This window comes from Castor canadensis, chromosome 8 (genome assembly GCF_047511655.1).
Source record: "Castor canadensis chromosome 8, mCasCan1.hap1v2, whole genome shotgun sequence".
NCBI classification, from domain to species: Eukaryota; Metazoa; Chordata; class Mammalia; order Rodentia; family Castoridae; genus Castor; species Castor canadensis.
The window spans coordinates 106,225,479-106,250,868 of record NC_133393.1 but is presented as its reverse complement, the minus strand read 5'-3'; the positions used below and the strand labels follow the sequence as shown (position 1 = coordinate 106,250,868).

Here is a 25,390-nt window from a genome sequence, read left to right as displayed (position 1 = left end):
AAAAAAATCCTATATTTCCCTTTATTTTCTATCATACATTGACCACAGATATAGTCAAGTTTATGGCATGATTTTTTTTAGGCACTTCTTCAGTGAAGTGAAACCAATTTCAGTCTTTTTAATCAGTAAATTCACTATTTCAATTTGTGTTTTGTGAACACTATACAAACAAACAACTCCTAGATCAATATACCATGAAATATAAAGCAAATAAAGGAGAATGGTATTCCTTGTGACAGCTCATGTCCTGGTACTCATTGCTGTAAAACACACACAAAACACACACACACTCATTCAAGTGTGTCCTCAGACAAATTATTTATAATAATGTATTCGCTCTTCCTTATTTATTTATTTTCTTTCTAATTGCACTACCTGGTTTATATCACCATTTCAGTCCACAAAATTTAGACACACAATTTGAACTAACACTTGTAAGTAGCATGTTGCCATTTTCTCCAGCACAAGAGGAGAGTGAGAAGTGTCTTGGGGGACACTGTGAGTTTAATTATTAAATTGCGTAGCATCCCCAGGTCAGAAATTTGGTTGTATCAGAGATGACCAATGAGATCACTTTCTTCTGAATGTAAAACGATACCAAAACATACTGTTGTCTGTTCCATGTCCTCATTTCTGGGCAGCTGTTTTCCCAGCCTGCACTATCTACTGCAGAAAACAGATCTGGCTACCCTGCTGTCACTTAGTTTTGTTCTCACACTTGTTGAAAAGCATTTCCTTGGGTTCAGTGTGTGTTCAGTGATAATATATAAAGGAATACAGTTTTTGCTTGTTTTCTTTTTCAGGGACTGTTGGGGTAAAAATCTTTTCAGGAAAGACAGAATTTTTGAGTCAGAATGACCTAAGCTTAAGTTTTATCTCTATCACTCACTGCCAGCATAATTTTGTGTCATAATTTGGTGTCTTATGTGTCAATTTTATGTAAAATGGAAATATAAGAACTTAGATACAGAGTTCTTTTAAAAGATTAGTTTTGAGGAATGTGCATAGTATGAGATGTAGCACCTAACAGCTGTTCAATTGTTACTATCCCACTACTCCACGGAAGACAAATTCAGATTATCATTCACCTTTACAGTTTCTTATTTCTCTTAAGAAACTAAGCTTAGCTTTTTACTTCTGCAATTTACTTATGAAAAAAAAGTCTTAAAGTTGGCTGATCATAGTCTGAACAAACATTTGAATCTGACCTGGAAAGCATAGACCAAGTCTTACTGACAGCTTTGTAGAATCAAGGACAATGTTTGGTACACAGCAGGCTCTTAAAGATAAATTGAGATTTTTTTTTTTAAATGAAAAGTTAGTTTATTAACATCATCAATTTTGATTATACTTGAAACCCAATTCTGTGAGCCCAACATAAAGTAGTTTTCAGATTCACTGGTATTCTTCAGATAAAGTAATTCAATTAGCTTGCAAAAATAAAATAGGTTGGTGGAGATGGGTTTTTGTCCTTAGGGGTGTGTGTGTGTGTGTGTGTGTGTGTGTGTGTGTGTGTGTGTTGCTCATTCTGTTTGAAAAGTTCTACCAGTGTCCTTGGAATAACAAGAACCTAGGAATAGGAGTCAACAGAAAATGCTGGAGGATTTATGGCCTCAGGCCATAAGTCTTCCACTATCTAGTAAAGTTTAACACTGGGCTCTATAGGATGAAAAAGCATGTGTATGCATAAATATGTATCTATGCAAGCTGATTGAAGTTTTGTGATAAGGAGAATGGAGAGCAAACATCTTACAAAGAATAATAAAATCTAAGTGCTCCATTTGCAAATTCCATACACCTGTAACTTCAGTGCTGCTTGCTAGTTCTTGCAAAATTCACTATTAGTTTTTTTTATAATTATGTTACCAATAATAGTATCATAAAATCAGACCACAAATGAAATGCTTGACTACTATTCAGTTCAGCAAGGAAATAAGTCATGTCGTTAACAAAGGGGTACAGTTCCACATGAACACTATTACATTCAGAAAGGAAGACAATGGTGAGAAAGCGAAGTCAGAACTTTACTCCTTCATCAGTAATGTGACTCCTTCTCTGAAGTGGAGGGGAATTTTTGAATATTCAGAGAATGTTTCCTAAATGTTTGTGTACTATTTGCAATATGAAGGGTATAAATCCAACCCTTACATTTAATCTGCATTGTTAAAATGTTCTCGATAACTTTCTTTTTAAAAAATTTTTATTGTTCTGCTGGGGGTGCATTGTGGCATTTATAAAACTTATTACAACTTATCAGATATATCATAGTTGAATTCACCCCCTCCACCATTCTCCTTTAATCTCCCCTCCTCCCATTCTTGGAGGAGTTTCCACAGGTTTCATTTTTCCATCAACATACATGTGTACATGTCTAGATAAGCACCACAGCAACATGTTAAGCCCTATTTGTAGCACTTGCTGGATGCTGGGGGGGAAAATGCTCTTCCCAGAGCTGTTCAAGCTTCTAAAGTGTTATCTCTGAATATGAGGTTAGTATGGCATGAACAATGACACATCTTATAAACTATATAGCATTTTCTCCATATGATGAACAAGAATAACTCCAAGAGCATAAATGATAGTTCAACCTTAAAAAAATAGCTTAGAAACAATGAGCCTTGTGTGTTATCTTTGTTTTAAATGTAATTTATTTAATTATAAACTTAGGTACATTAATTTTTAAATAATGGCTGTGTTTAGCAACCAGCTCACAAAGTTTCTGAAAAACTTAGTAATTGTTTTCAAGTTGGCTCCAGCATACCACAAAATCTTCCTTAAAAACTGACCAGTTTGGGTGTATTTAGCTTCATCTGTAAATAAGTGAATTCAGTGAGTCTTTGGAAATGACTAGCACGTCTACTACAAACGTTGGGCAGATTTTGTTCTTAAGTTTTCTCTTTTTGACATCAGGAAAGTATAAAATTGTTGCTGTGGTCCCTGTACCCACTTTGTGCATTTATTACGGTCTACGGTGTTGGTTGATCTCCTGTGACACAGTTGGTACCTGACCAGCCTACTGTGTGCTCACTGTGGCTACTGAGAGGAAAGGTTAATGACACTTGTATGTCTCCCATTTGAATTGTGCTCAAGGCTCTGGTCTAATAAACTCAGAATAAGTACACTGATCCAACCTGGCTTGAAAACACCCTGGGAAGGAGTTTTAGAGAGAAGAGCCTGGCCATGCCCTGGGAGCAGCAACAACACTGAGTTCTTAGGACAGTCATGTGTGCAATTTAGCCACATAAAATGCAGTACCTTCCTAACAAACATCTCACATACACGTTCAGAGGGCAGTAAGGCCCTCGTGGGGAATGTAGAGAGATCACCGCTGTGTGTCCTTCCTCTCGAAGGAAAAGGTAGCAATGACTGAACCCAAGGACATTACTTTTAAAAATTGCTTTTATTGTCTACAGAGTAAATGTGAACTAATTTGCTAATAGTAATTAGAAAAAGATCTAAATTACTTATATGAAATAGTAAAGTAATTGCCCTATAAGTTAGGGTTTTGAAAAACAGTTTTATTTATTTAACTGACACAAAAGGTTTTACCTCTTTTGGTTTTATTATTTGTTAAGTTCCCTACATAGCTGCCTGGATATCAAACTTGGTTTGTAGTAAAAAAATCCTAAGAATCAAGAAAATAATTGTTTATGTGGCAAAAATGCTGGCAGGTAAAATGTGATTTGATGATAGAACTGGAAATATCAGCTTCCCTAAGATGCAGTGGGATATTCGCAATTCAAAATGAAAACTATTCAGAGATAAATGATCTTCAGGTCTCATCACAAAAATTGCATAAGCAGGGAAATAACCATGTTCTTCCACAGAAGCAAGGGTACAGATGTCTAATAGTACATAAGGAAGTAGGCTTTCCCTTAGTTGGCATTCAGAAAGATGGGCAGAATATCTCCATTTAATTCCTTTAAGTCAGAATTCTTTGATCTAGAGATAAATTCAAATCCTCACTTCCATGTATTCCAGCCTTCTAATTCAAAAATACCCTGTGATTATCACAAAGCAAATTTTCCAAAGAGCATGTGTGCCCTGTGATAAGGAAGAAAGCCAGTGAGAAAAAGGAAGCAAATGCTAAGCAGGGAAAAGCAGGATCAGAAGTCACCGTGAGGGAAAGAGTTAAATGTATATACTATAGAGAATAAACACTGGGAAAGACTCGCTCCCAAATGCGTCATAAACTACGAGCTATGAAATATAAGAATATTTGGAAACATTTGGATAGTTGACTGAACTTTTCAGTTTTCATCTGTTTGGAAGCATGTGTTATAAACCCATGAGAAGGCAGAACAGGGAGAACATAGCCAATGCAATTGGCCTTTATCACTATTATTTGCCTGTGCATAGCCAATGCATTGCCCTGTGTCACTATTATTTGCCTGTGCCTCAGTTACCTCATCTTTAAAATGGGAATGATCATAACATGAATTTTCAAGATTGCTAGGAAGATTAAGGGTAATGTGAATCACGAGCTTGATATTCAGTAGACATGTATGTTGCTGCTATCGGGATTACCATGGATATAAATAAAATATAAGCCATTAAAGGCTGTCAGATATATTCAGTTAGCCACATGGAGGAAGCCTATGAGTATTAAATAACATAGATATTTAAACACTTATATAGTTTCTTAATAGGAATCTTTGCTCTGTGTAACCTGGCTCTGGATTTAAGGCTAGCCACAACAGGTTCTGTTGAGGCTGGGAAGCTTCACTTCTCAAGTTGCAACAGTCACCAAAAAGAGATCTGAACACTGGGCTTGTGATTTACAATAGATCAGGCCCAGCAAATTATAAGGAAAGCAGTAATCAGAAACAAAAACCAGAAAGAAAATGAACAGAACAGTACTCTCATGAAGACCATGATTTTCTGCCTTGCTCTCAGACTTTTTCCTCCACCAAACTTACAGCACCTGTACATTGAAAAACTTACTGAAGTAGGGTTTAGGAGCTCTTAAACAGCACCACCACCACCCCTTAGCAGGAAAGCAGCCTGCTGCAGCTGTTGTGCTTGTCACCCAGGAGGAGGCTGAGATTCTCATCAAAGCAAAGGAGAGAATTAAAACAAAGAATGAGCAATGATGAGGCTTTGGAAACATGCGACGTTGTGCTATCTTGTCCTGTGAGTGCATCATTTAATTTTCTTATCTCTTCAGGAGAAATAGTAAGAATTACCCCTCATCCACCATCCCTTGACCTAACTCTCCTTTTGAATTCTTTATACACTTACTTCTTTGTTCATTACATTTTTGTCCTCTTGTCTTGGCCCCAGTAAAAAGACAGAACATAAGAAAATGCACTGAAAATAAGTAAATACCTCTCGGGATGCTTCTGCCAAGTTCTATTAGACAGATTTCCATTTAAAATAAGAAATCTTTAAGTTTCCCAAAAACGTAAAAAACAAACCTAATTACATGTTCTCTAGTTTGCGATACCAATTCCTTTTTATCAACAAACAGTGCTATGTCTCCTAAAATAATTCTGAACAATTTTTTTTTTAACTTCTTTCCTATTGCAGGAACCAAGTTTCAACTGACTCATTTTGTGTTCTTCTAGGAAGCCACAGAAGCTTCAGTAGTGACTGAAGTCGCCCTATTAAGTCTGATGTTGACAACATAGTCAGAGACATACCAGACTGAGCGGCTGTAGGAAGTCAGATTCTTGCATTAAGTGTTCGTTCCCACAGATTCATCTCAACTACTGGATATTTTCAGTAACTAAATGGCAGCATGTGAGAACAATCTCTAAATCAGATTCTTCATGTGATATTTGTCCAATGTTTGATCAATTAGAAAAACGGAGATCTCCCCACAGGTCTACTGTGTGTCTTTCTGTAGCTTCAGCCAGTATCTAACAAATGCCTGCAATTGGTTACTGACTTTCCAGCATGCAATGATCAGATCAGCTTCTAGAAAAGGCCATACTGCACACACAACTGTACATTCATAAAAAGAAGGAAGAGGAAAAGACTAAGAGGAAGAAGGGAAAAGAAGGAGAAAGAAAAAGAGAGAAAGCAACACACCTCCAGATCACAGCAGTGTGGTGATCCCTCTGGTAATGTTACCCAGTTTTGTTTATCATGAAAAGATCCCATTAATGCCTCAGCCCCATCACACAGCAGACCAAGGCCATGAATGGCACCTATCAGAGCCCACGGTAAATCCAACGATTAGAGGGAATTCGCCAAAGGGCCTTTGTAGCTGAGAAAAATGCCTACTCCGGAGAGGAATGCAGAAAATTCCTGGGAGCACAGGCCCTTCTTTGTTGGCAGTTTGGCAGTATTCTGGAGCAAATAAAGGGACAAAAATGGGATCTTAGATGCAATGAACATTTGAAGAAAATGGCTTTCAAAGACCTCCTTGAAATATTCCTTTTAACTGCCCCCCTCAACTTTAAAAAAAACAAAAAACCTATTACTCTGATAAAGATGAACGACAAAACTTCTACCCATAGCTCCATTTTATAGTACAGCAATTCTTGGGAATTCTCAATTGGAATATAGTTTTAGTGAGATCTCCTTTTGTCCTGCTGAGTTTCCTGGTTAAACAGTAAACCAAAGTTAAAGCTTTACTGATAACACACACACAAACATACACACACACTCACTCTCTAACCTCAATTTTGCTCAAGCTTACAGCATAAACTGAGGTTTATCATATCAAGCAAGGAAAGAGAGAAGCAGCTATATCAAACTGGGGTGTGAGTTAACCATCCTTAGACCAGAACAAAGCATAAAGAATACGCTGAGCTGTCATCATTGTGTAGGTATGCATCCAACCAACCAGAAAGAAAATCTACCAGGCAGATTAACCAGGATAAGAGCAGAAAGCTAAGGTCTAAGGACTCCAGACATCAGCAGGCTTTTTTGTATCTGCTTCTGTACGTAAGAGCGATATTTATTTGTTGAAATCCCATAACGAACATGAGGCAAACGTGGCATGCCATGTTTACTGTGCAATAGCCTAGGCCTACCAGAGCTTGCAAAAGCAATGTTCAGCTTCTGTACCTCCTTAGTACGCTTTCCCAGAGAAAACAAAATCTTTAGTTTTTGTTCAGTAGGAAGAAGCCAACATTATAGAAAATGAATCCGAATTTTAAGGCACATGGTTTTTTTTTTCCTTAAAAAAAAAAAAAAAGTAAAGGCCTGGGTAGTAGACAGCAAGGCATTTGGTACATATGAATTTCTCATTTTTCTCGAAAGGTTTTCTCCCCCTGTTCCTAAGGCCCAAACAATTTTAATGACTTTCCTACACATTGTGCCCCTAAGTGTAATACCTTTCCTCATAAATCTTGTTATAGACTTATTTTATGTTCCATTTTAATGTTTGCTGGGTTGAGGGAGAAGCAAAGTAACAATCATGTAATTCTAGTTGAAGGCTTTCCTCCCCTCTCCTGGGCTGAAATCTAATAAAATATTATTTATTTGCATCTTTGGAGAGCTATTCACTAACATTTTTCAAAACTGCAGTAAAGTGGTTGCAAAGGTGGTGTCTTTATTGCTCTGCAAATGTTGTTCATTTTATTATTTGTTTTAAATGCTATTTTACTAGTACCAGTGGATTTCCATTATAAAGCTGTATTAGGATGCTATTTGGGTATATACAACAAATGCACACCTTTGGGCTGTGCTTCTCCATATTCACTTCGTGTTCATCCATATAACCATATAAAACACTTCTCCCAGACTTCCCTTGCAAATAACTGAGCATACATAATTGTGGGTTATTGAATCACTGTTTACGGTCAACCTTGCCCTTTCTCGGAGTTACCCCAATAAGCCTCTACCTGGGGGTGTACTCCCATAAAGTTTATAAATCTGTGCACCAAAAGCAAGAGGTCAATTTTGCTTTTGCATCATTAAATATATAGTTTTGCAAACACTAATGAATACAATACATTCTCAACATATACGATGGCTTGAAAAACAGTTGACATACTTTCCTTTTGCGTTTTGCAAATTTCCTATGTCTGGACTGAAAAGAAAACACTTTATTATTAGAGTGCTTATGAATAAAACGCTTCACTTTGCCAATGCAAAAAAAAATCCATTTGAAAGAAACGTTTAGAGCAGAAACAAATTGAAGCATAGAATGAAATAAATGCTCTGACCTCTGATTCAGAATTCCCTATAAATGGAGAGTACCTCTCCACCACTACAGAGTTCTCTGAAATCTTGCCAAACACATAAATCCTGGAAACATCTTCTAAAAGATAAGAATGAGCTTGGAAAATGGATCATCAAAGAACTATGCAGTGCCAATAAAATAAACCACACACATACACACAATTTTCATTTACCCGATCCTCTTTCACAAACCTAGCAGATGGTAAGAGTTTTAAAACTAAGTTTTTCAAACTGCAATCTGATTTTCTATTTAAACCAGAATCTAGCATGTTAAAATAAATGCAGTGAATAGAATACCAGCACTAGAGACACAGCCCTGCTGGCATGATGTTGGCCAGAAGGGTAAGAATTATAAATTCAAAAACATAATGCCAATTGTTTGTTATATAAATTTTTATGCTTTGATATCATTTCTTCATGGCACCATATCCTTAAAAAAGTGAATTAAAAAATACTTTGGTTAGTGACAATTTTGAGTACTCTGAACAAAAAAATGATCACAAGGATATGGATGAAGACTAGACTCTAAATAAAGTGGAAAATTGAGCATCAGTCTTGCTCTTTTTCCTCTTAGAAGACTCAAACTATTCTGACATCTTTCCCTTTTAATTCTCATCTCCCAAATTGGACCAATTAAGCATTTGTCATCTAACCCTTGGAACTACAGCTATGATTTGCCTCTTTACTTATAGGGATGACTCTACCCTGACTAGTGGCTCCTAAGACAGCTCAACCCAGGAGGGCAAAGGACGAACAGAAGATTCTTGGGAGCCACTCTTTCTGCCACATTTGCTAAGATTGAAAATCTCGAACAAGGAGGTGGTTTGGAAGTCAGTACATCCTTTACTAATCCTAGTATACAAGTGGATTTAATGTTACCTTAAAAAAATTATTTTCCACATTTTAAACTTGTACTCTAAGAAAAAAAAAAACATTTTGAAGAGATAAAAACTATAACCAGAGAGGTTATCTGTTCTTTTCAAATGCATCCATTTGGCCTCTTCTCATACTTTGTTAAATTGTGGACCCCCTGTCATGGCAGCTCTTGTCATGAAACAAATGCCTGGGATTTTAGCGGTGACCACACCTCGTGAAGAGGCAGGAGATGTTGCTGTAACAAAGCAAATCTTGCTATGGCCCTTGAAGGTCCTCCTGTATTAACAGCAATTAAAGAGTTGAGATGTAATTTCACCCTCCTTCATGCAGGACCCTGCCTCACCTTCAACAGGAAATGGGGCCTGAGGACTATAATAGGAGTCTGTGACCGAGGTGCAGTGCAGCCATCAGTATAAATCTGTCATGGACACACTCGCAGAGGAAGAGGGACTTCGATACACTGCAGTCTTTACACTTTTTGATGCAGATACAGATTTATGGCACACGGGAAGCAGAGAGCCTTTGAGCCAAAGGGGCCCTGTGAATCAAGGCCATTTTGTAGGTTTCCGCCATTCGAAAGAACTTCACATTTATAATTGTGCTTGAAGTCAGCCTCCTTCCAGCCCCAGGAGGCAGCACCATTTGGTTGAAATAAAACAGAGGACTTTTCCCAACAGCTGGCCAGCTCTAGTTTTAAGTTTTAACAACAGGATGAATGGATTCAGGGCTGTTGAGGGGATCAAAAAGCGTTATGCCAGACTTCCAGAGACCCCCTCCCCAACAACACTGTTCCCATGCAAGATTCGTCCCAGGACCGTGAATCAATCTACTTTGAAGAGGTCCCTTGCTTTGTTCACCCAACACAGATGACTTCCACTGAGACACTTAGAAATGATTCACCCAGCTGAGACCTGAAGGAAGTCTCTCAAAAGTTTCAGGCAAGCAAAGAAGAAGAAGAAAAAAAGAATCAGCTAGAAGTAAATGAAAAAACCAGCCCAGAGTCGGTGTTAATTAATTAAAAACACAGTTTCAAAGCATCTCTAATAGAAGACTTCCTCCGTGCAGCTAGTATCTGATTCAGAGAGTGACTCAAGCAATAAAATCACAGTTGGGACAACTCTTGTGGTGCTGGCATGCCAAGTTCAATATTTTCCCTGTGAGGCATGCCTGTGCTATAAAAAGAATGTGATGTTTGAAAATGAGTGTCTCTGCTCTGTGTGTGCCGGCATTAAAAGCCTCTCTTAGCCCTCCTGCCACATTTCAAGAGTACAGTATGAATCACCATCATGTGACCGGCACCTCCCTGCCAAATTCTTTCATGCGGCTACCACGGTGTGTTCCCTCTTAGGTCTCTGCCAGCAGGCTTTGTCCCTCAGCCAAGACCATCATGAGTGTGGGTGGAGAAGCAGAGCACTCTGCTCTGGATTCACCAGAAAGGGGAACAAGGAGGCACATGATTGTAAAAACTGTAATCGCTGAGTTGACAAAGGGGGACGGGCAGGCACAAAAGTCAGCTGAGAGATGGCGCAAAGAGGCTGCAGACAAAGGATGAGGCATACAGGAAAAAAACTAGCGTTTCTGAGGGAGGGGGATCTCTGTTGTGATGTCATAGGGTTGAGTTCTGGAGATGTGTGCTGTCATCTAATTCTCGTGACAAATGATCACTGGCATTGCAGTGAGCACACTGAGTCTCACAGTTCTTAGGCTCAGACAGAGAGGCAGAACATAAGCTGAAACCCAAGCTAGTGTCCCTGTCTCTCCTCCCCTCCCCCTTTTGACCACTGATGTTCTAGCTTAAATATAGAGAAGTCAGAAAACTGATCTTCTTCTGTTTTGGGCTTTTAAATATCTAAGCCATTTTTCTAACGATCCTGGTCCCTTAAATGTCCATATTACCACTTTCAATAAGGCACTGTACATGGAAGTATTTATCAGCCAGATTAAGAGTCCTAGGGCCAATCTTCCACGCCCTGACCACAGAACCCAGCCCTAAGCCTAACAGTCATCCCCAAGTGCTCCTCCAGGGTCTCAGTGGGAACTGGGAGAGTGCATGGAGGAAAATATTGTAACTCAACATCATGAATCACTACTGATGGAACCACTCAAAGTTTATCCCCTACTTACATCTGCATTTCCTTTGTGTTCATTTATTGCTGCGGTTAACTACAGATTAATCGACTTGCCAGTTTTCTGGCTGAGTCTCCTGTAAACCTTGCATTGTCTGGCCCCTGAGAGGCAGAAATGGATCATGAAACCAGGAAGCTCTCTAGAGTTACAATGCTTGTTTATCCCAGTCTTCCTAATTGGCCTGTTAGATACAAGCGTTTGGAACCAAAATGGTGCCTACGTTAGACAATGTTTTCCAATGGATGGAAGAGGCAGGAGTGGAAGGCCCAATGCACAAAGAAGAACACAAAAGAAGCATTAAAATGGTCCTGGCAATCTCAGTCTAATCCAAGCAGGGCTCAATCTTTCACGGAGTTCTTGCCCTAACTGTGTGTGGGTCGGGGCGACGATGCCCATTTCCATGCAAATGTGCCTACCTTGAGTTGACTGAGACAAGGCTGACAAAAAAAGGATTTCTTTCTTAAGCAGAATTATAGAAATATAGAATTTAGAATAATACTAGATGATAATCTTGTCTTCTTTCTATTGATCAGTTCCCAAGAATATATTAACGGAGCCAAGGGCCAGTGATTCTCACTTGTAATCCCAGCTACTCAGAAGGCAGAGATCAGGAGGATCGAGGGTCCAGGCCAGCCCAGGCAAATAGTTCATGAGATCTTATCCCAAAATAAAATAAAAAACACTGAAACAGGGCAAGTAGAGTGGCTCAAGTGGTAGAGCACCTATCTAGCAAGTGTAAGGCCTTGAGTTCAAGTCTTACTACCATCCCCAAAAAAGGATATATTAATGGAATACTAAGCAGGATTTTGAAAGAGCTCAAACTCAAGAACTATTAATTTATTCAGCTCACCATTCATTCAAGAAGCATAAATTGTTCTAAGAGCTGGATGGAAGAAGATACATGAGCCATGGTCACTGTCCTACTGGAGTGAGTTAGTTGGAATAATACAGTGTTTTAAGTGCCGTACTTAAAAAGCGGCCTGCATTTGGTAACCACAAACTTTGTAGTAAAATAATTTTCAGGACTTGGGTAACTCTCACGTTGCTTGGAGTTTTGTTGATAAAATTAGCTCAGAGGTATTTGTAAGTTTCTTTGTTACTTTGCTACTCTGTGAGTTGGTGATGATGCTGTTTCACAAACTCTTATTTGTAGCAGCTATGGAAGAAATAAAAGTGAGCAAAAATTAATGGGAAGGACAGCCTGGAATTTTACCAGTGAACAAGGTGGAAGAATTTTTCAGGGTCATCTATCATAGAAGTGGCACCAGAACTGAGAAAGAAGCATGTGATATAATATGGCAGCTCTGCAGTCAGCCTGCGGTGCCTGGCCCCACCTTTTATTAGCTGCTGACTTCTCCAGCAGGCTGCTTTATCTCTCTGTGTCATGCTCTCTTCATTAGTAAAATGAGGCTAATAATTGTGTTTGTCTGATTGAGTTATTTTGAGAAAGAAGTATAATCCTCACAATAGCCCTGATATGTACTTTCCCACTACCTAATCCACCTCCCATCTCATGTTGTGCCAACAACTACCCACCTACCTCTTTAGTCACGGCCCAACTGGTTCACCATTCTGCAGAGCTGCAGTACCTGTCCTACACCTGTTGGCCTCCTGTACTGTGTTTTCAGTTAGCATTCCTGAAATGGAAACTGTCTACAACCTGCACCTGTTTATAGCTCTCCAAATATGTGTTTGGAGATTTACTTATTAGATTTATATTCGCTCTTCTATAGAGGGTCATCTGTGGACTTCTACAGCATCTTCAGTTCAGACCTGGGGTCACTGTGTTAAGAAGAGAAGGGACAAATGTCAGCTCACAGCTGTAGGAAAAAGCTTTTTTGCTTTCTAATAATTCCATATTAATTACATCAATTAGTCTTATGAAAGAAGTCTTAAACATCTAGCAGGATACTGGAGTTTGTATGACAAGGGCAATTAAAAAGTTTAGAGGTTAAAATGGGCACAATGGGTCCCTGTATGGTCCTGGTTGTAGGCGTGAGCACTCTGGAGGCTCAGTACACCCTTCTGAGGAAGGAACCAACCAGTCAACGGTATAAGCATAGTTTTGTTGAACGCTTTCTTCCTAGGAAAGTATCTGTTCTTCCCTAGCTCGCCAGCTACCTCTTATGCCCCTAAAGTGCTATAGCGAAAGGCACTAATAACCTTAGCAGAACAAGCTGCTGTTTCTTGTAATCTCTGTAAAGGTTGTGTGTGTGTGTGTGTGTGTGTGTGTGTGTGTCTGTGAACACGAGAGAAATGGAGAGGAAACACTAAATGGAACTTAATGGTGTGATCCAAATGATATACTGATGCCTTGGGGTCAGAGGCAAGGACAGGACAATAAGTTCAAATGTTGTTTAAAAGAAGAATAAACCTTACTTATGGAAGACTACATCATCTTGTAGATAACTCACTATTGGTCCTAGGGATCAAACTCCAAAGAATCTTTGCTATTTAATGATTTTAGTCATAGAAGCTAAGATCTGACTATCGTTCTTCAAGATATGTAGAATTTCATAAATTCTAAGTATTGCATAAAATATTGTATCATTTTTGTGGCACTGGGACTTGAACTCAGGGCTTTCACCTTGAGCCACCCCACCAACCCTTTTTGTGTTGGGTTTTTTCAAGATAGGGTCTCCAGGAACTATTTTCCCAGGCTGGCTTCGAACCCTGATTCTCCTGATCGCTGCTTCCTGAGTCACTAGGATTATAGGCGTGGGCCACCAGCACCTGGCAAAATATTGTTCTTAATACTTGTCCACGTAGTAACTCACTGGAATGCCAGCTTTAAACAGAATAGCCATGCTGGGCACTGGTGGCTCACACCTATAATCCTAGCTACTCAGGAGACAGATCAGAAGCACTGAGGTTCAAAGCCAGCCCGGGCAAATAGTTCAAGAGAATCTTGAAAAATACCCAACATAAAACAGAGCTGGTGGAGTGGCTCAAGTGGTAGAGCACCTGCCTAGCAAGCCTGAGGACCTGAGTTCAAACCACAATATTGCAAAAAAAAAAAAAAGAATAGCTACAGTAAGACCTTAATTGCCTTCCCTGAACTGACCTTACAGTAAGCCACCAAACTCTTCCATCTCTGAAATTTTGCACCAAAATATCACCCATCACATGGAGGACCACTTGTGTAATGAACTCTTTAGAAAAGGTGTCTCTTAAATTTCCAAATAAATAGAATGAGGTAATCAGCTTTTGACAATTCTGGGCCATGGGGAACATGGATTACTTTCTAAATGAGCTGAAAGTCATTAAAACCCCCCAGAATTTCATAATCTATAGTTCAAGAGAGTGCTGCTCACTACTAAGGAGCATAGGGGAAGGCAAAGAATAAGACAGGAAATGAGGGACCCAATGGACTGTGCCATCAGGCAGAGAGTGAAGGTGACCACTGACAGTTGGGACTTGGCCAGTGGACTGACAAGCTTTCTCTGGAAATTTCTTTCTTTTCTTGGCACAGAAAAGTTTGAACTTAAGGCCTTGTGCTTGCTTGGTAGGTGCTCTACCACTTGAGCCATGCCCCCAGTTCTTTTTTGCTTTCATTATTTTTCAGATAGGGTCTCATGTCTTTCCCTGGGGCTGGCCTCAAACCATGACTCTAGAACCTACACCTCCTAGCTAGCTGGAGTTACATGTGCGAACCACCATGCCTGACTTTGTTGGTTATTGACAATAACTTTTTATCAAGGTTAGCCTTGAAGTTTGATTCTCCCCAAAGAAGTGTAAATCCTCTTCTTGACCAGGCATGATGGTTCACCCCTGTAATCTCAGCTACTTGGGAAGTGGAAATTGTTATTATGTGAACCAGGAGATGTGGGAGAGGCAGCATGCCTTAAGATCAAGTCTTAGAGAGGAAACTGGTTTGAGCCCCTTAGCATGTGCTGTAAGGTGCACAGAGGTCCTGCAGTGGCAGCGCAAGCTAGTTCCCAGCCTGTTATTTACTCCCGGGGACTGTACGCATTCCAGATGATGTCACCAGAGCTGCTGGTGCACAAGAAAAAAAGCAAGCGAGACACACATCAGCTCATGTGGCAAATCATCACGCTTGCCAAATGGAAAAGAACAAAAACTCAGAGGAAAACATTTTGTTTTCAATCTACAAGGTTATTAATAAAACTCAAACCCAGCATTCTGCGGCTGCATTTCCCAGGAAGAAGAGTCTTCTTTAGCCAAGAGAACATAACAACAACCTTTTTGTATCTGAGAAATATGTATCTCGTGATGTCATTTAAAACCCACTATTTATTATGACCAGGGCTGTCTGGAAACATGTTTCTCTGAGACTTGGGCACAAAAAAAAAGAAATTGAGGACAAATTCTACCTAAAACAATAATTCAGAGTACATAAATGCAGTGACTGTATTTTGACCCCTTATATGTCACTGTGCAAAATCAAAAGCTTCTGTAGATAAAAATCCTTAAAAAACAAATATCAACAGTTAGCCAGGCACTGGTGGCTCATGCCTGCAATCCTGCCTACTCAGGAGGATTGCGGTTTAGGGCCAGTCCAGGCAAATAGTTCTCAAGATCCTATCTCAAAAATACCTAACACTCCACACTGGTGGAGTGGCTCAAGGTTTAGGTCCTGAGTACAAGCCCCAGTACCTCAAAAAAAAAAAAAATCAACAGTTAAAAAAAAAAACAAAAAAACACTTGCAAGGCTGGGAGTGGTGGTTCACACCTATAATCCCAGCTACTTGGGAGGCAGAGGTAGGAAGATGGTGGCTCAAAACCAGCCTAGGCAAAGTTAGTGTGAGACCTTATCTGAAAAGCAAACTAACAGCAACAGGACCAGGGGTGTGGCTCAAGTGGTACAAAACCCTGAAAGAAAAAAAAAAAAGAAAAAAGAACCACTTACTATAATGCTAAGAAAGGGGTGAACTAGAACTCCATAAAAATTTCTTAAACAAGAACACTTTCTATGCAAATATAATTTATACACAGCAGAGAGAAATGAGGCTAATTATACTACTGAATAGCAACTAAAAACAGAATCAGTTGGAAGGCTTATTATGACAGAAAACATATTTGACAAAGTGTGAGCAAATTTCAGTTTGGAAATCAGAAATGATTATTAATTTTAGTGAGTGCTTGCACAGCTGTAACTACATGTCACGTACACTTTGAAGCCCCTTATAATTCACTCATCTGAGCAGCCAGTATAGGAATCTAAGGTTAGCATTAGTGTGTACACTCAGGGGCTTTGGCGACCAAGTCCAGAGAGATTAAAAAATCTTGACCAAGTTCGGACAAGAAGTGATTACTAGCACATACTAATCTAGATGAGTCTGATCATGAAATTTCAGTGACACAAATAAATATTGAGAATTTAGAAGCATAACTCCATCAGCACACCACTAAGTAAATTTCACTTAGTATGAATTTCACTTAGTAAAGTAATAACGCTAACTGTCCAGAATGCTTACTGTGAGGAGAGCAAATTTCATGCATGAAGCTACAACTGTCCTTAGAAATAAAAACCAGCAGAAATAAAGTTTAAACTTTGCCCTTGACAGCCAAAGGAGATATATTTGTGCATTTACACTGATCGGACATTATACAGTGACCTTACTCAACTTGGCAAAAATGTTTATATTTACCAAGTCACTGGGCATACACCTTAAGACAACATGTGAAACTATTTTTCCCAGTTTTCAATTGCTTCCTAAATTCTTTGCTTTAACTATACACACTTATTTTAAAAAATGACAAATGATTCAGTGATTTTTATTTTATTTTTATTCTTTGGAAGTAGTGGAGTTTGAACTCAGGGCCTGGAGTTTGTTAGGCAGGTACTCTACTGCTTGAGCAGTGCCCCCAGCCCTCCTCCCCACCCCTACTTGTTTTTGCTTTATTTTCCAGATAGGGTGTTGCAGGGTTATTTTTCGATTTTGTTTTGTTTTGTCAGGTGCCAGTCTTGGATCTCAGTTCTCCTGTCTCCCAAGTAGTTGGAATTACAGTCACGCACCACCACGCCCAACCCTTCATTGATTTTTAACAATGAAGAAATTACTTGAAAAGCAAGATTGTTCATTGTAGACTGTGCCTTTCTAGAATCATTTAGAATTTTTTTTTAAGTAGCCTTGGCAATAATGTGTTCCAGCAGTTAATGTACAAGTGATATAGGACAGTGACACACACAGATTAACCTAGATTCACATTAGGAATAAGGCTGACATTGGCGCAACCAAGGGCGTTCCAAGGTGGCTCAGAGCACGGGAGACCTTAACAGTTGCAGGATACAGTGAGCCTCACTTTGCTCATCACACAAAGGAGCATATTTCTTAGAACTGGAAATTAAGTGAGATAATATACATAAGTAATTTGTTGCAATGTCCAATATCTAGTAAGGCTGAATAAATAATTGTTTTTATCCTTATCTTTACTTATTGATTCACAACTGGCTCATGTCAGAACAGGGCAAAAAGCACTCCTAGATAAAGAGCTGTTCTAAACTGGCTTACCTTTGACATATGGCTAGCCTAAGGGGACAAAGTCACATACAACAGTGTGTTCTCCTCACATGGCAGTATTGGCTATGTCCTATCCGCTTTTACCCTTAGATCCATTCTTCTGCTTTTCAGGAAGTGTTTCCCATCAAAACATAACTTTGAAGTGAAACTTTAATCTCTGTGAGAAGGTGCAGCTAGATCCACACTCACAGGGGGATAAGCACAGATTCAGGAAGTCTGAACAGCTCACGCTACCTGCTTACTCCTAATCCATATTGAGCTCTTCCTGGAAGGGGGTGGGGAGAACCCCCCCATTTGATTAAACATTTCTATGTCAAGACTGAACAAAATCCTATAATCAATTTGATCTTACAACTAGAGGTATAGCTCATGCAGTAGAGTGCCTGCCTAGCAAGCACAAAGCCCTGAGTTCAAATCCCAGTATCACCAAAACAACAACAGCAGCAAAAGAACCTCACTCATTTATGAACGGTTCTCCAGCTTCGCCTGCTTCATTTGCATCTCAAATTCAGGTTCAAATAAGACTCAACAACATTTAACTTCCTATGCTGGGCTGGGCATAATGCTTTGTTATACTTTTTCAATCAACTCTCACATTTATTAGATATCTTACTGGCAACTCCATTTTATGGATGTGGCGAACTGAGGTTTGATGGATTAACTTGTTCAGAGTTACTGAATCCTCAGCAGCAGAGCTGTTAAAACCAAACAGCAGTAAAGATGCGTCCTTAGGAGATGACATTTCTACTCGTGGTTGGGTCACACCCTCTCTGGCCTCAGTTTCTCAGTCTTGGGAGGATGCAGCTACACTCTGAGTTTCCTTGCAGCTTGCAGTCCCAACCCTACTGCTGCTGCCTCACTCAGCTGCTCTGGCTGGGCCTTCCCAGGCTCTGTCCTGCTCTGTTTTTGCTGCTGGACACGCTGCACACACAGCAGAGGCTTGCTCCTTTCCTGAGTTCCTGGCTGTTTCATAGGAACAGAAACGGGTAGGGGGGAGCAGTGGCCAACTGGCAGGAGCCACAAAAATAGCAGCACGGATTCTCCAGGAGCCACAGAAGGGCGGACTCTGGCCAGTGCAGGACCTGCCTTCTGCTGGCTCCCATTGACAAAGGTTGCTTTTGGCCCACAGTCACCAGCCAGTGGTTTCCAGGCCTGCTTCCCTCCGGGCAGGGCAGGCCACTTTGGTCATAGACTACTGGGAGGTAATGATCGGGGTCCCCTGCCAGTAATTGACCACCCAGAGACAGGAGATGGAGGCACTGAACTACAGATGTCTGGTAGAAAGTTCCCAGCCTGGACCTTCACCATTCTGCTACTTAGGGAAACCATGCAGGGCTCTGTAAGGGGCCTCTGCACACATGGGAAAAGGGTGCAGTTGCAGGAAGGGCCTGTGTCAGTCATCCCTGAACTGGCCGACAAGGACAAGGTCAATTCTGGTCTAGCAGGCTTCTCCCCCCCACCAGCATGCTGGGAAGGAATTGTGCAGGGCGGTGGGGGGAGAGGCTTTGGCAGCCACAGCAGGCGGAGTGGTGACTCACACTCTCCTGCAGTTTCTTCTTTCCTTCTCCCTCCCTCTCCCACTCTGGGTCTAGGACAATCCTGGGGCCAGGACAGTTCCAGTCATAACTGGACCTTTCCACTACTTAGTAGCACATAAGAGAATTTGTTGGAGCGGTGTTTTGTTTTGTTTCGCTACTATTAAGCAAGATTGCTTCATAATCCTTTAAGTGTTTTTGAGCCAAGTCTTATTTACATATCCTGTCCAGCGAGCATGGAATTCACCCTAGGATGTCACGGAGGGGAGGCAGATGCTACAAATGAAAATTATCTGATGCTGTGTCATTCAGGAGACCCAAACAACTGAGCTATGGAATAGGTCGGCTGTCTCTTGAGCCAACAGGACACAAAACTCTCAGATTCTGGAGACCCTCTGAGACAAGGCGGAGTTGTTGCCAAGGTAGGGAAACAGTTCTCCCTCTCCCATTCCTTCTCCCTCTTTCTCTGTCTCCACTCTGCAGGCAGAGCATTAGGGTAGGCGTGTGGCCACAGCATCTTCTGGATCAATCCCCTGTAAACCTAAGAGGTGCTGCCTTTCCACAACTTAAATACCGACCGGAAGACAAGCTGTGTTGCCATTGACAGAAAGGAAATTTGATGTATTTCTTTAAATGAAGACTTTGGATCAATATTTGTTGAGTGACTTTATGGGATGGGATGACAAGGATAAATAGAGCCAGTTATGATTATTCCATTTCTTGATAAATATTTCTAATGATCCATCAGAAGATTAAATAGATCCTAACTTATCAGTGAATTTTTTTTAATGTAAAAGAAATTTTAGTCCCAAGACCCAGAGTCCTGGAACAAGGATCCTTCACCAGTGAAAACTCCTTTAGCATTAATGATACCATGAGATCTTTACTGTATAGTGTTTGATTCTCTTGGGCAAACATACCACAATCTAAACACACCCTAACCTTCTGACTGTATCTTTTTATACAGCTATGCCTATGACCTCATGCAAGTCACTGCTCTTCTCTAAGTACACATTTTGTTGTCTTTAATATGAACGGACTGTACTAGGGACTTCTAAATTTTCCATCTAGCTCTAAGATAAAGTATTTATTCAGGAATCTATTAACATTGTCAATGTTAATTTTTATTTTAATCTCTAAATACTAAGGGCAATACATGCTTCAAAGCACGAAAATATCTTACTGTCATAACCTTTGAGAGAAATATCTTTGCAAAATTTTCTTTGCACTTCTTGCAGGAAAAAAAGAAAGATACCATTAGGCTGTAGGAGAGAGGTGACAGAGCTCAATCAGTGATACAGCATGGGGGACAGAGGTTTCATTAATTTGCTTTGAGTGGGAATGCTCTGAAAGTGCTCAAGTTGTCCCCTTGGAAAATGCTTTTGCCTCTAACATTATCTCCAGTATCAAGAGTTGGTGTCAAAGGTTTGTGAATGGATTTCAGAATGAGCCAGTGGCACCTCCCATTGTTAGCTGTCTACATTTTTTTTTATAACCACTTGCATACTTTTGGTCAACCACTGTAAAATAAACAGTCCTTCCCAAATGTTTTTGTTTTCTTTGACAGTACAGCAATAATTCACTTGGAATGCTGTAGAACAGAATAGCACTTTAATGTTGTTGTAGGGCTGCCTTCTTACAATTTCCATTCAAGTTGTTTTTAAGCTAAAAGATGCCAGACTGAAAAGAACATAAAACACTTTGGAGATGTGTTAAATTTATATCATCACTCCCTGTGCCCACCAAAATACATATACATATGTGTGTGTGATGAACATGCATCTGTGCGTAAACATATGTATGTGTGAATACTTTATATCCACATAGCTACAACAATATTCATCTAAAGAGTTTGCTGGTTTTTGTACTTGAACTTTTGTTTGAACCTCAGAAATATAAATTATGATACTATAGATTTGTGTTCATGCAAATGAAGGTAGAAAAATTGTGAGAAAAATCTCCTACCTTCTACCTACTTGCTACATACTCTTGATCCTTTTCCTCCAGCCACGCACATACTAAAGAATATATAAAATATATATATATATATATATATATATATAAACCTTTATTGTATAGTTTGTTTCAAACTTGATATAGTTCAGTAAAAAAGCCTTATTTTCTTTCTTTTTCAGGGAGTGAGGGATTACTGTTACAGATGTACATAACAATAAAGTATATTTCTATGTGTCAAAAATGGAAGGATGAAAATGAACTTGAGAAACTGCATAGGCTCTGGGCATCATTACAGAGAATGTCTTCGCGAAGGACATCTGATGTGAGAAACTGGAGTTTGGATAGTGTTGCATTTTCAGCTTACACATCCTCTCCACTGGGAAACCCATTTCTTTCCTGTACAAAATGGCTCCTAACCTGTGACTGATGAACAGCGTAAGTAAGTCTTGTCTTCAGTTTAATTCCAGAGACCCGGAGTTTATCGGCCAAGCCATCACACCTGCATTTCTTGCAAGTCATTAGCCCTAGATGTCTGGCCTGGCTTGGGCTTCTCCAGCAGAGAGCAGTGAAACACTGTCAATAAACATACTTTGGAAACCACAGTAGATTCCAAGCTAGGAAAAAGGCAGAAGTGGCAGGCCTATCAGAGTTGCAAAGTGAAAAATTTAATGTCACTAATATTATTAACAGCATTACTTACATTTAGATACTTAAGTATTAGTCAAAATTTCACTTAGCAGATACCACAGAAGAAAAAGCACGTGCTCTTCAAAATAAGCTTCTTCTTTTAATCCTACCTTGCCTAGGCCGGTACACGTGTATCAGCTTTACTGTTGCACATTGATCAGGTCAGTTTCATCCGCATGCATATCATCACATCTTGAATCCAGCTACTTACCTTCACAGCTCTTCAGGCACCCCATTCTTATCACACAGTGACGCCTTGGAAATCAAGTGCAGGAAGTGTGTACACGCGCATGCTACACGAAATAGTGTTGAAGAGGTCTGACAACAGTTTTCTGCGGCTGGAGTTCAAAATGAGGGTCACGACACGGATGAGTGAATGTGCTTCCAAGTTGTGATGTGTAACATTACACGTGAACTTGTTAACAGTACAACACAAAAGTGTGCACACTCCCCCAACACCTCACTGTTGGCTGGAGTGTAAACAGGTTCTTCTTCCAGTCAACAGTAGCATGATGACAGACACTATTAGTGGTGGAATGTTTGTGCTTGGCTACCCTTAAAGAAAATATTTTCACAAAAGGAAGTAGGAGGAGTTATAAGCCCGTGATGTATACATATGACAACACCTGCTAACGTTCTTGGATGAAAGAGTGTAACACATTTTTTTTTGAAGCAAAGATATCAGAGAAAAGACCTAAAACAATGGACAGGTCATTCATTTGCTCTACTGAAGTGGGAGGTGATACTCAATCACCCAAACTTTTGGCCAGCGGCTTGATGGGTTCCCATGCTGAAACTCTGTTCTGTCTTCAAAGCCCTGGGTTTAAATGCCAGCCTCTGCACGCAGGCTGCCAAAATTACGAAGTGAAATGTGGGGCACTACACACTGAAGGGGAGAGGTCAGCATGGCACCATGCCCAAAAGGCTCGCTGTACAGCAGACTGAGCATCAAAGTCACCAAGCGTTTTACTTCCTCCCAGTGATCAGGGTCATTTGACCTTGGGTTGGAATCTCCTCTAGGCCATTCTATCTGCTACTTCCTGAAGGAAAAGTCCCCTCCTCTCTTACTCCTCCCACAGTGCTTCTCTGCAGCACCATCCAGCAAAAAACAAACTAGGAAAGCACTTCCACAGGGCAAGTAGAGCTTTCAGTCCGCGGCCAACCCTTGTGCCACTGAAGACATATGGGCAGATGCAAAGGTGGCATTGCTTGGTTGACTTTTCCCAAGGACTCGGTGAGAAAATTTCTCCTCCCCTTCTTTTTCTTTCTTTCCTTTTTTTTTTTTTCTTTCTTATCAGTTCAAACAAGAACAATGAATTCCTCAAGCCCACAAGAATGTGACAAGGTGTCAACAAAGCCTAGCAGGAAAGTGATGTATGGCTCATGGGGCTCCCATAAATCACTTCACAACCAGGGTTACAAAGAATGAGCCGGAACCCAGAGCTCTGAATGTGAGCTCTCGCCACTCTCAAGCATTTGCACCCCAACATCCACCCTGCTTCAGCTCAGGCAATGCTCACCTGTTGCCCCTTCCACCGACCAGCTGGCCTGCTCAAGGGTTAAAACAAGTTCCTTTCCATCTGTGGCAAATACCACACATATATCCTAGAGCACTGAAAAATTTAATGTGCTTTTGGGACATGTGTTTACATGGCTTTCTTGATGGCTGTCTAGAAAGTTCTATCTGAAACTTTAATTTTCTAAGAAAAAGCATTTGTCCTTAGGTCCAATGTGGTTTAGAAAATTTGGGCTTAAGTAGTGAAATGATTGTACGGTTTCAAAAAGCAGAGGCAAGTGTGGAAGTGCATGCCTGTAATCCCAGCACTTACAAGGCTGAGGCAACCTTGTCTCAAAAAAGAAAAAAAAAAAAAAATTGAAAATAATTTCAGTGGCCAGAAACTGTTTTGCCTGTAGTGATACCAAAGAGAAATTGAAAATTACCAATGTAGAATCTTTTTCTAGGTTCATAGAACTAGGTTTTCTTGAAAGATAAAATTGAATATGTATTGGAGTGTGTGTTAAAATTAGGAGGGCAAAGGAAGCATTTAACATTGCCTTATGCACAGTAACCTACTGACAAATACATAATTATCAAAGAAGATATTTTCTATCAATGTTTTAATATGTCTCTCTGACTTATACTCTTTATATCATGATTTAGGAATGGATGTAAAATTCCTAATGCAGAAAAAAAAGTGAAAATACTTAAATACAAATTATTGACTTATTTTACAGCAACTTTGAATTCATTCTGTGAAAACCATGATACAGAATTTTTTTAAAGTCCCTGAAATGCAGATCAGTACAGCTAAGTAAACCATTTGTGAACATTTATTCATATGATTGACTGAATTTTAGTACTACATTTGTATGTAACAAGTTTAAAGAAAAATAAAGAAATCTCAAATAGTTTTGCTGAACAGTAAAGATAACCAAAGAAAACCTCACCACTTCCCATGATAATGGGAACCAGAGTCAACCTAGTTGAATGTGGGCTATTTCTTGCCTCCAATCACTTTTTTTAAAAATCAAAGATTCTAAAAGTAGCTGCACTAACAGGGATGAGCTCATTCTCTACTAACTAACCTTGATTTTGTTCTCTACTAACAGTAAAAATAGTTCAAAGAAAACAGCAAATAAAAACAAAAGACAGTTATCAGACTATTAGTTGATATAAGGCTCAATATTAAAACAAAACTGAATTCATGGAAACTTCTGTAAAGGATTCTTTGCACCACACAATGGTCTTTGACATAATAAACTAAGGGTTATTGTAAATTGGAAGTTCTATTGCATACAAATAGATTACCTCAGAATAATTTCATTTACTCATTCAAGAACACAACTATTCAATTAAGTGAAATATACCTGGTACTACTGCCAATTAGACAACCAAAGCAAGTCTGCAGTGAGCCATTGTTAGCACATGCTCTAGGATGAATATGGAGAAGTACAAGGATGACATTGGAAGAATTACTCCTTTTATTAATTATTCAATGTTATTTAATACATAACTTTTCTTTTAGTTTTGCACAGTTATGATTTAAACAAAACAAATCCCACTATGGCTACAGTATGAAGTTACCGGTAATTCTAACACAGTATTATCATGGGGGGCAGGTCTTTCTGGTTGGATAAAGAGAAATGAGAACATAAAATAAGTACATGCAAATCTATGAGATTCCAATATTCTTGCAGTGGGAAAATTTGTGGAAAGAGCTATACCTCTTTCAAAATGTGACTCTATTTTCCTGAGATGGAGCTCCAAATTGGAAAAGGGAAAGAAGAGGACACTGAAACCAACCACCCTAATATGTATAAGTATACTTGTGAAAATATTAACCTTCATGCAGAGACACACACAAAAAACCCAACAGATGACTTAGAAACATGATCATCTATTCTTTTACATCAAAAAAGAAATCTTGCCAAGTTTTAAGGAGGTTTCCCGGGTAAATCTAGGTACATTATAATCCTCCAACAAACAAATACACATCGGTCTTTTGTATGTCACTCTTGTGGAAAAAACTAAAACAATTTCTAGAAGAAGCCACACATTTAGATGGCTTCCTTCCTACCAGAAGCCTA

The 25,390-nt window shown here is 39.6% G+C and overlaps 1 protein-coding gene and 1 long non-coding RNA gene across 2 annotated transcripts in view; one reads left to right on the top strand and one right to left on the bottom strand.

Moving 5' to 3' along the window:
- The window catches only part of Hmga2 (high mobility group AT-hook 2), a 119,374-nt gene that overhangs the window by 50,836 nt on the left and 43,148 nt on the right, over positions 1 to 25,390 (bottom strand). The window lies entirely within an intron of this gene.
- On the top strand, positions 19,147 to 24,212 carry LOC141425791 (uncharacterized). Its single transcript, XR_012450894.1, has 2 exons — positions 19,147 to 19,581; positions 21,295 to 24,212. It is a non-coding gene; the product is annotated as an uncharacterized lncRNA (long non-coding RNA).